We start from the raw sequence: 10,426 nt of genomic DNA on the forward strand, positions 1-10,426 counted from the left end.
ATTTGGGTGATGGAAATACTCTACTTACATAGGTGTAAATTAGATTTTTGGCTCGATTATAGTTCTTGAACTAAGACTCTGTGTGATGTCCCTGACCTTATTCTCTCAAGGCTATCACTCTACTACTTTGAGCCACAGTTCCAATTCTGATTTTCTGTTCATTGTTTGGAGATAATAGGCTCATGGACTTTCTTGCCCAAGATGGCTTCAAATCATGATCGTCAGATCTCATCCTCCTGAGTAACCAGGATTCCAGGCATAAGCTGTCTATTTTTTAAATAATTTAGTAAATCATACAGTTACAGAAGTTATAAATTATCATTACAACCTGTGTAATAGATGTGTGTATGTATATATCAATGCATACAGATAGAAATATTTTAACGTATCTTTGTATCTACAGTAGATTTATGAAAAATCAACCTTTGTTGTAAAATAAAATGAAACAAAAGTTATTAAGGAGGAAAACAAAGGGAATTGTCACATGTTTCTTGTTGTTGAATGGAATATGAATTGTGAGAATCAGTTTAGGAAAACCATCTTAATTTAACAAAATGGATAATGGGTATTAATTCCAATCTCTCTATTTGCCCATATTGTGCATCCTCACACATGAGTGTCAAAATCAAACCACAATTTTTGCTTTTGTATTTAATGCACCTGTTATAATTTAGGGGATTGATGAAGTAATCAAAAAATGACTAAAATAATAGTAAGTGAGCCTATGAGTTAGAGCTGAAAATGTTTTTAAATATTATAATAGCTAATTAAATTGAATTTATCTTAATTTTCCTCTATTGTCATGTCCCTCATTCCCAAATTAGAAAAGTGCATAGAAGGTTCTCACTAAATTATTGTACAATAATGAAAAAAATGCATTGCACAGTGTGGTTTTAGCTTATTGAGACCTGTAGGGTGTAGTGTGTTTTTGAGGACTTGCAAAAAGTTGTGATGGAGAAGGAAGGATGGATGTGCTTATTCTGGAAAATTGCCTAGAGGATTGCTCCCAGAAAGATAGTGACGAATTCTTCCAAAAGATACAGTAAAATCACTTTCACAACCATGTTCACTGCTGCACTATTTACTGTAGCGAAGTTATGAAAACAGCCTAGATGCCTTATGGTGGAGGAATGGTTGGAGAAAGTGGGGCACATATACACAATAGGATTGCACCCATCCATTATGAAGACTGTTACATAATTTGCAAAGAAATAGATAGAACTAAAAATATGTTAAGTAAACTAAGTCAGAGCCAGAAACACAAAGGACCCATGTTCTGTCGCGTATTTGGAACATAGGACTTTATGCAAATTTACACAATAGTATTGCAGAAGAGTATTTAAAAGGTGAAATTTCTTATAAAATTGAACTTTTATTCCAACAAAATGAATACCAAGAAGCTATCATTTGGCAGATATGAGAAAGTCAAAGGGAAGGAATAAAGAGAGTTATGGATGAAGAGAGGGAAGGTATAATATTCAATGCAGAAACTAGAAGAAATGAAAGTGGGGTGATGTTTGGAAGGGTGTGGGAAAGTTATGTATAGATCCATTGTACTTATAAACTGAATTGTTGAATAGAAATTCCTTCGTACAACTATTTAATAAAAATATAACTAAAAACAATGGAAACGCGGCTGGGAAGGTGGCTCAGTGGTAGAGAGCTTGCCTTGCATGCCTGAGGCCCTAGGTTCGATTCCTCAGCACCACATAAGCAAAAAGTAAAAAGCCAGAAGTGGCGCTGTGGTTCAAGTGGTAGAGAGCTAGCCTTGAGCTGAAGAGCTGAGGGACAGCTCCCAGGCCCAGCGTTCTGGACCCACGACCGGACCCCCCCCCCCCAAAAAAAAAAAAAAACAATGGAGACATTTGAATCTTAAACTGTGTTTTCTTAAACCATGAGTCAAAATAATAGTTTCCTTCTCAGAAATTTTCTTTGCAGTTTTTTCCTCAAAATGACATAAAAGTGACCAACAAAATGAATGTCAATACATCACATTGCATATCCTAAAGAAACACAATATAAAAATCACAGTAAAAATGTTAGAATTCATCACATGATAAAATAACAAGGAGAAATGATCAAATCCTGATTGTTTTTCCAAGTACGTTACGTATGGTATCTAATTTGATCCTCACAATAATCCCATAAAGTAGAACTACTTTCATTTCTAATTCTCAGATGATGATATCGAAGTCTTCAGAGTTGGAATTATTAGTACAACATTGCACAAATAGTAAATCTTAGCCTGCGCCCCATTACCACCGTATCAAATAACTTCATTCTAATTTATGGCTAAAATACCAGCACTTAGTCCACTAATTCTAGGAAAATTTCCCAGAATTATTGTCCACATTCTAATAATATTTCACTTTATCTTTGTTAGAAAATAGGAAACTAAGTGGGATGCCGGTGGCTCCATCTGTAACCCTAACTACTCAGGAGGCTGAGATCTGAGGACTGCAGTTCAAAGCCAGCCCAGGCAGGATATTCTGAGAGATTCTTGTCTATAATGAACAGCTAGTAAACCAGAAGTGGCACTGTTGCTGAAGCGGTACAGTGATCAACTTGAGCGGAAGAACACAGGGACAGTACCCAAGCCCAGAGTTCAAGCGCCACAACCAACCAAAAAAAAAAAAACCAAAAAGAAAAAAAAGGAAATAGGTAACTGTAATATGAAAACTCCAAGTTCATAATCAATTTATACCTCCCTGGTGAAAGGAACTTCTAAACTATAACATTCTTGATTTCTAGCTCAAAATTTTAGAAATCATATTCTATCCCATGACAACACTGCATTGCCTGGGGACCCTCATCTCTGTTTAACACAGTCATACTGAAAGAATAACCTTCCCAATTCCTGATGGAAACAGACTGCCGGTCTATAGACCAATCATTTCCACATTGTAGCTCACATAAGTTGTTTACCATTAGAAGTATTTTGATTGCTTTTTATACCCAACATTTTGAGAGAAATGTATTACATTAAAATGCTATTAAAGCAAGACTGATATAAAAATCAACTTTGACCCCAGATAAATATTTTACCTTTTATATACCCAAAAATGCAGTCTTACCTATCATTAATGTTAGGAATGAGAGGTTAAAAATCATAGACACCAAGACCTAAGCATCAATTAAAGACTCTCCAACTTGTGAATACAATTGGTTTAAAAAGATATCAATACTACTGCACGTTTTTCAAAATTTCTTGTGATACTGAAGATTCAATCATAAAATATTAACACTTGAAAACAACTCATTTTCTTGGGAGTAGGACACAAAACACAAGATTAATACTAATCATTTTCAAATACCTTTATTTTTCTACAAATTCACTCTTATAATTATAAAGAGTGTGAAACTAACTGAAGTAGAGAGCCACAAAGGTAATAATTTAACTGCATCATCTACATTCAAAAAACTATTACTAGAAAACAAAATTATACTAATAATTAGCTTACCAAACCACTTTATTCTATTTTATTTACTTTCATAAAAACTGGGTTTTCATAAAATGATAGATTAAAAAAGCCTATATACCCACTTACATCTTCAGAACTTAAAAATATTTATTTCAGAAATGTCTTTAGCTCTATAGTCAATGAACTGAAATAATACTAAAATATTCAAAGGCTTTTCAGAAATTGCAAGACTAGCTCTGGGTTGTTATGTATATTGGAAAAGATATTCGAAAAGCCTTATTTGTTAAATTTGGGATAGTTACTCCCACAAAAGAACCATTAGTGAAGATCCAATTGCATGTACAAAACAAGTTCAAATGCATCCACAATCTGGAGGTGACACAGGCTTTTTGTGTGTTTGTTTTTGAAAGGTATATATAACAAGCATATCCACAATACTGTTTTCAGTCAATACGATGGGATATTCTAACCTAATAAATACAGGGTTGATTATCTTAGTGAGAATAGATATGATGTTACAAAGAAAGTTATTTTCAACAGAAATCTGCAAAGAGTTTATCCACCTTGTGTTTCACAGGAATAACCAGAGAGTAATACCTGTTTGGTCAAGTAGGTCAAACTCACTCCATGATTATATCTTAAAAGTATAATCAATTTAAGAGGTCAAATACATATTTTGTACTGACAGTTATCTTACAGCAATAACTTACTACCTAATTATATCTGCATCTTCTTACCTGACATATAACAAGAGCTGAAATTGGTCTCTTTTATCTAATTTAATGTTGTATATGCTTTGATTATGATGATGTTATTATTTGACAAATAAAATGTACAGAAGAGTGGCTCCATAGAAATGACATGACAGAACACTGATAAATAAAAACATTGCAACACAGTTAGCTCTTTTCAGCCTCATCTTGTCCACATTGGCAAGCAACATTGCAACAGCACACTCACACATATACACATACACACATGTGTGCACATGTACACACATATATATGTATGCTAAATTCAGGGTTTAGTACAAAAAAGTACAAATAAAATATTAATGATTTGGACAAACGTTAATTTGCCTTATTACAAAATAATACACAATCCAGTCACCATGGGTGTTACATTTTACTTGCCTCGCTACATGTGACCGCTTAATTTATGTTAAATAATTAATTCATTCATTTGTTTTGTGCTAATACTAGCCTTGAATTCAGGGCCTGGTTCTGTCCCAGAATTTGTTGTTTCTTTGTTTTAAAAATTTGTAAAAATTGTTCTCCTACGTCATAATGGTTTGGTTAAGTTTCTTAATTTTCAAAAATGCCAATCCATATTTGTGTCTGTACAAAATATTTTCACAATACAAAGCAACGGTAATATCTTACTTTAAAAATTCATGGATTCAATGGTATTCTTCAAGTGAATTGCCTGACTTTGATGTCAAATTGTATTCAAGAGTTGTTTGTATACATCTATAATGATTTCTGCAGAGTTTGTGATTTTTTAAATCAGAAATCATTTTAACTTATCTGTTGAAATGAGTAGTACAGAAACTAAAAATATTTCTGGTGCTTGTCTGAAAAAATTATATTTTAAAATAATCTGTATTTTGTTTGTATAATGTCCATAATCTATTTCATTCTCTCCTAGATATAATACTTTGAATTCTACATTGTTCTATATTATATAGGTTCATTAATAAATGTGTTATTTCAGATAGCATTCCATATAGAAAAAGTTTAAGATTCCTTTTTTACCTAAGTCCTTATAGTATTTTATTTCTTTGGGATAAAATGACAATGTTATCTACTTTCAAAAGTTTTGTAAAGATTATGCTATATAAAGGCCTTTCTTAGGTGAGGATTTAATACACTGATGTCAAACTAACTTTCAGTTCAATGAATTATATGTGTTGTTACATTTGTATTTTTTTATTGTGAAAATACTGTACAGAGGGGTTACAATTACATGGGCAAGATAATGAGTAAATTTCTTATCAAGCATTGTAGCCTCCTCCTTTGTTTCCCCTTCCCATCCCTTCCCATCCTCCCCCTGCCCCCCCACTCAATCCTCCCCACTACCCCCCCCCCGGCACCAAAGTTGTAAAGTTCATTTTTGACATAACGACTTGTGTTTTTGTAATCAATTTTTTAATAACTGTTTTTCATTTCTTGCTTCTGAAGAATGAAAAATATTGAATTCTTCACAAATTTTCATATCATCCTTTTGCAAGTGCCATGATAATCTCTATATTGTTATAATTTGGGTAAACGTGCTGCTGAAGCATGTAGTATCCTGTAAATTTAAGTAGTTAATGATGCAATCTTTATACAGGCATATATCCTTGGTTGATTGTTTGTAACCAGGAAACCTTATTGTTCCTAAAAATGCTATTGATCTTAATTCTCTAAAATTCTGTGTATATTGGAAAAAACATATTGTTTGGTCGATTGCTCACATTTGCAATTTTTTGTCAATGACTATTTTAAGTCTTTTTCATTTTAAATTTGATCATACTTTGAAGCCTTTATAGCTAGGTCCAAAGGTGATAGCTTTTCAAGTACTTATTTATCAACTGAGTTAGCTTTGTGGAGCTAATGGATTCAAAGCAAGCCTTGCTTAAGAGCTACTTCTAAACTTCTGAGCTTAAAATTTCCTAAATGAGGTCGTACTGGCACAAATGCCTACCTGACCCTTTACTCTTTTTCATATAGCAACAGACCAACCAGAATATCTTACCCTGACAGCATAGATTGTCTTACTGGAACAAAACTAATCTTAGTTAAAAAGGATCATGGAGAGATGAACAATTAAGACAGAATCATTTAGACTAGAAGGCATTTTATCAAAATATAATTGTTTCTTATACCTAATATTTCAAAAGTAGCTAAAGCCAAGAAGGTGAAAAAGTTTTCACATGCATGATTACCTAATGTCCTGTCCAGTCTACCATCCAACCAGGCAGGAATTTACACTACTGCCTTTCTTTCACCAAATATTTTCATAGTTACAAGAGAAGTCTATATGTTTCTCCTTGATATTAGGCCTTAAATTGGTGATGTTTATTACAGTGTTTCCTCTTGCCTCTAGGCTGTAAATCTACAAATGGTAAAGCTTTAGGTCCAACTCTGCCAAACACTGAGGTAGAAATAATGGAACAATACTTTAAAACACAGTTGCTTTTGATGCCCTAACCACAACAGTACATTGTAAAACATGTGCCTTTTTCTTACATTATATATAGTTATATATTTTATCTTTATACGTGCTAATATTTTATTTCACACAGTGAAACTTACTAGAATTAATTGATAATTTGACATATAAATAGATTGGAATATAAATAAGATTTAGAATGTACATTAGAATATAAAAAGCATCAATTCAATGTCCTCGGTATAAACTTTTGATACCTTCTAAGTGTTCTTGGTCTTCTGAATTCATGTTGTAAAAAAAAATTATTGTTTTCCTCTAATCTATAAGGGACTTTACCCTGCTGCTCTGTTTATTGTTTTAATTCACTGATGCCAAAATATTTTTCTCCAATTTTGGAAGCTTTATTACTGATTATACCCAATTTTTCTGATATGATATCTAAAAGGTATTACTCTTCTGCAGGACCCATGGGTCCTAGGATCCCAGGTCCCAGTTATCTGCTTCATCAGATAACAAGGGCAAGATATCTCACCTAGACTCATGATACATGTCAACAGAAAGTAATTGAAAATCCATCTCAATTCCTTACGACACCAGAATTAGCAGTATGCAATTGTGAAATGCAATGCAACTTAAAAGGAAAGATGAGATCACAAAATCTAACAGAAAGTACAGCAATTCAAACTTTCAAAAAAATGACCAGACCATATGTGTGACCAAGATCACAAATGTCACAAAATTATTTTTAATACCCCTCTTCTAATGATTACTGAAAGATTTAGTCCAGCATAAGTAGGCCAAAAAAAAAAGTTCCTGAACGATAGATCCATAATTGGTCTACCAAGGCTAGGAAAACTTGACTTCAGGTCAAATATAATTCACAAAAACATTAACTGAGAAGATCGTTAATGCTTCAAAATACTGGTACTTCAGTAAAACTTGGTTCTGTTGTATAAAAATGTTATCATTCACAAACAAATGACAACCTACATTTAATCTCCTGAAAGCAGATTCCTTTTCAAATAATATTTTAAAAATCACATTCACCAAAATAACATTTGACAAGTAGACGATAGTGACATTACAAATTTTTCAAGTTTAGGGTGCAAGTTACAATAGAGTTGATTAATTTCTCCAGCACTAATGCCAAGCAGGTTCAACCATTCATTAAAGTGTAGAAATAGTACCACCCACCATTTGTGTTGTTCAGTAGGTGCCTTCCAGAAATGTGTCAAATAGAACAACCTCCCATAATACAAACCCAAAAACTAGCTAATAAAGTAAGTTTCATCACTTAATAAGGTACATTTTAAAAAGTCACAAATAGATGCTTTATCATATGTTGTTTTATGTTTTCCCTATCTGTCTAACATAGTAAGAAATATGACTTAAAGTCATGAATATGGGTACTCATCAGAGATGTGACAAACAAAAAATCTGTCTTCTATTTCTACCATATTCCTCTATAGTAGTAAATCATGGTTTTCTTCTTTTTCCAAAATTTATAGGTAGTAGAAAATATTATCCCATGTAAAATAAAATAATCACAAAACTTTTAACAAAGCCATTTATAAAATTTTGTAGTTAGGAATATATTCTAAGCCATATTTAAACTTTCTTGTTGAATAAAGATTAATCTTCCAAATGGATAAGAATAAAATCATGTCTAGGTCCTTCACGTCTCCAGTCTTGCAAATTGTTATTGCAGATGAATAAATTATGGAAATATAAGCTGACATAAGTTCAAGTATATTCAGGATTGAAACTCCATGGAATGTATATAAACCTTTCAAAATATTAACAGACAGTTTAACAGAATGACTATCAGGAAGTTGAAACCAGAGAGGAATAATAGTAAAGACATAGAATGAATGACAAATGGAACAAGGGACAAGTACAGCTAGAATACTCAATGTACACATGTGATAAAGGACGTGGTAAATCTGAAATAAATCTTGGAGAAGGGGTTGGTTAAGAATGATAGAAGGAGTCACTCTGATACAGGAGAATTGGACAATTAGATGGACATATTTATTGTAATACACTTGCAAAACCTTTTGAAATTTAGTTAAAAAACACAACAAAAAACAAAAACACACAAAAATCACAACCAAACAGCAATCTCTGGAAAGGATGAATGTGACCTCTCAAAATTTTAAATAGTTAATGAAAGGTAGTCTTGGGAAAAGCAAACAAAGCTGTTCAAAGAGGGCAGTTTTGGGTAGCAGAGAATTTTGAACAGATTTAAATATATTGTCTAAGGTTATGAATCACCTATATCTGCTGCAAATATTTTCTTCTGTGTGTTCTCTTTGTCTGCAATGGATAATCCAGTCCTCAGCCACCCTTGATAGCTTGTGAAGATAGAATGGGAGAAACAATATCAAGAACCCATTACTCCACTGGAGACAGAAACGTCCTCTATGTTTTCTTTCATCTCTCTTCAATACTCTTTCGTCAAACTTTTCAGTCAAGTGATTTTTTTTGTTTTTTCTTTTTCTTTTTTTTTTTTTAATTTAGTTTAATTTTATTTGTGGACATACTGTACAGAGGGGTTACAATTACATGGGTAGGATAATGCGTACATTTCTTACCAGGCATTGCAGCCTCCTCCTTTGTTTACCCTTCACATCGCTTCCCAGCCTCCCCCCTCCCCCCCAATCCCAATCCTTCTCCTTCCTCCCCTTTCCCCCCCCCGCCCCGCACCGACATTGTAAACCTCGTTTTGGACATGACAACTTGTACTTCTCATTATTGCAACAGGTCCATCTGTATCCTTAAACAACTGGTTTTTCCCCATGTCCTCCACAAGTTATACTGACATCAAATATAGAGAAAGCAGGGGTTATACTGTGGCGGAGGGATACACAAAGCAACAAAGAGATAATCTTATAAATACCTTAGAAACATATGCATGAAAGAAAAAAACATTAAAATATATATCTAAGGGTTCATTTTCCTGATATCATATTATCTGACCTTTTCCGCTTGACTCATACATATACTAGATATTGCAAATAAGGGAAACCATGGGAACTATGTTTCTCTGGGCCTGGCTTACTTCACTTAATATAATTTTTTCCAAGTTTTTCCATTTCCTAACAAATCTGGCAATGTCATTCTTTCTGATGGAGGCATAGAATTCCATTGTGTATATATACCACATTTTCTTGATCCATTCATCTACTGAGGGGCATCTGGGTTGGTTCAATATCTTAGCTATGGTAAATAATGCTGCAATAAACATAGTTGTGCTGGTAGCTTTAGTGTGGTCTTGTTTGTAAACATTTGGGTAAATGCCCAAAAGTGGGATTGGTGGGTCATAGAGGAGTTCTATGTGAAGTCTTTTGAGGAACCTCCATACTGCTTTCCAAAGTGGTTGAACAAGTTTACATTCCCACCAACAATGAAGTAAGGATCCTTTCTGTCCACATCCCCTACAGCATCTGTTGTTGTTAGAGTTCTTGATATCTCAATGTTGTTTTGATTTGCATTACTTTTATGCCTAGGGATGTTGAACCTTTCTTCATGTGTCTATTGGCCATCCTTCTTTCTTCTTCAGAGAAGTTTCTCTTTAAGCCTTTCGCCTACTTATTTATTGGACAGTTGTTTCTTTGAGGATTTGTTGTTGGGGGATATAATTTTTTGAGTTCCAAGTATATTTTAGATATGAGACCCTTGTCCGTTGTATGGCTATTAAAGATCTTCTCCCAATCCGTGGGCTTTCTATTGATCTTGCTAGCTATATCATTTGCCCTGCAGAAGCTCTGCAACTTTATGCAATCCCATTTGTCCAACCTTTCTTTGATTTGTTGTGTTTCCGGGTCTCTATTCAGAAAATTTCGGCCTGA

General features: G+C 33.5%; 1 pseudogene; it reads right to left on the reverse strand.

The window, feature by feature from the left end:
* Positions 1-5,606: 5,606 nt before the first annotated feature.
* Positions 5,607-5,706, reverse strand: LOC122127690 (annotated as a pseudogene).
* Positions 5,707-10,426: the final 4,720 nt, after the last annotated feature.

Source organism: Dipodomys spectabilis, unplaced genomic scaffold, assembly GCF_019054845.1.
Source record: "Dipodomys spectabilis isolate Male_0828 unplaced genomic scaffold, ASM1905484v1 ptg000307l, whole genome shotgun sequence".
NCBI lineage: Eukaryota > Metazoa > Chordata > Mammalia > Rodentia > Heteromyidae > Dipodomys > Dipodomys spectabilis.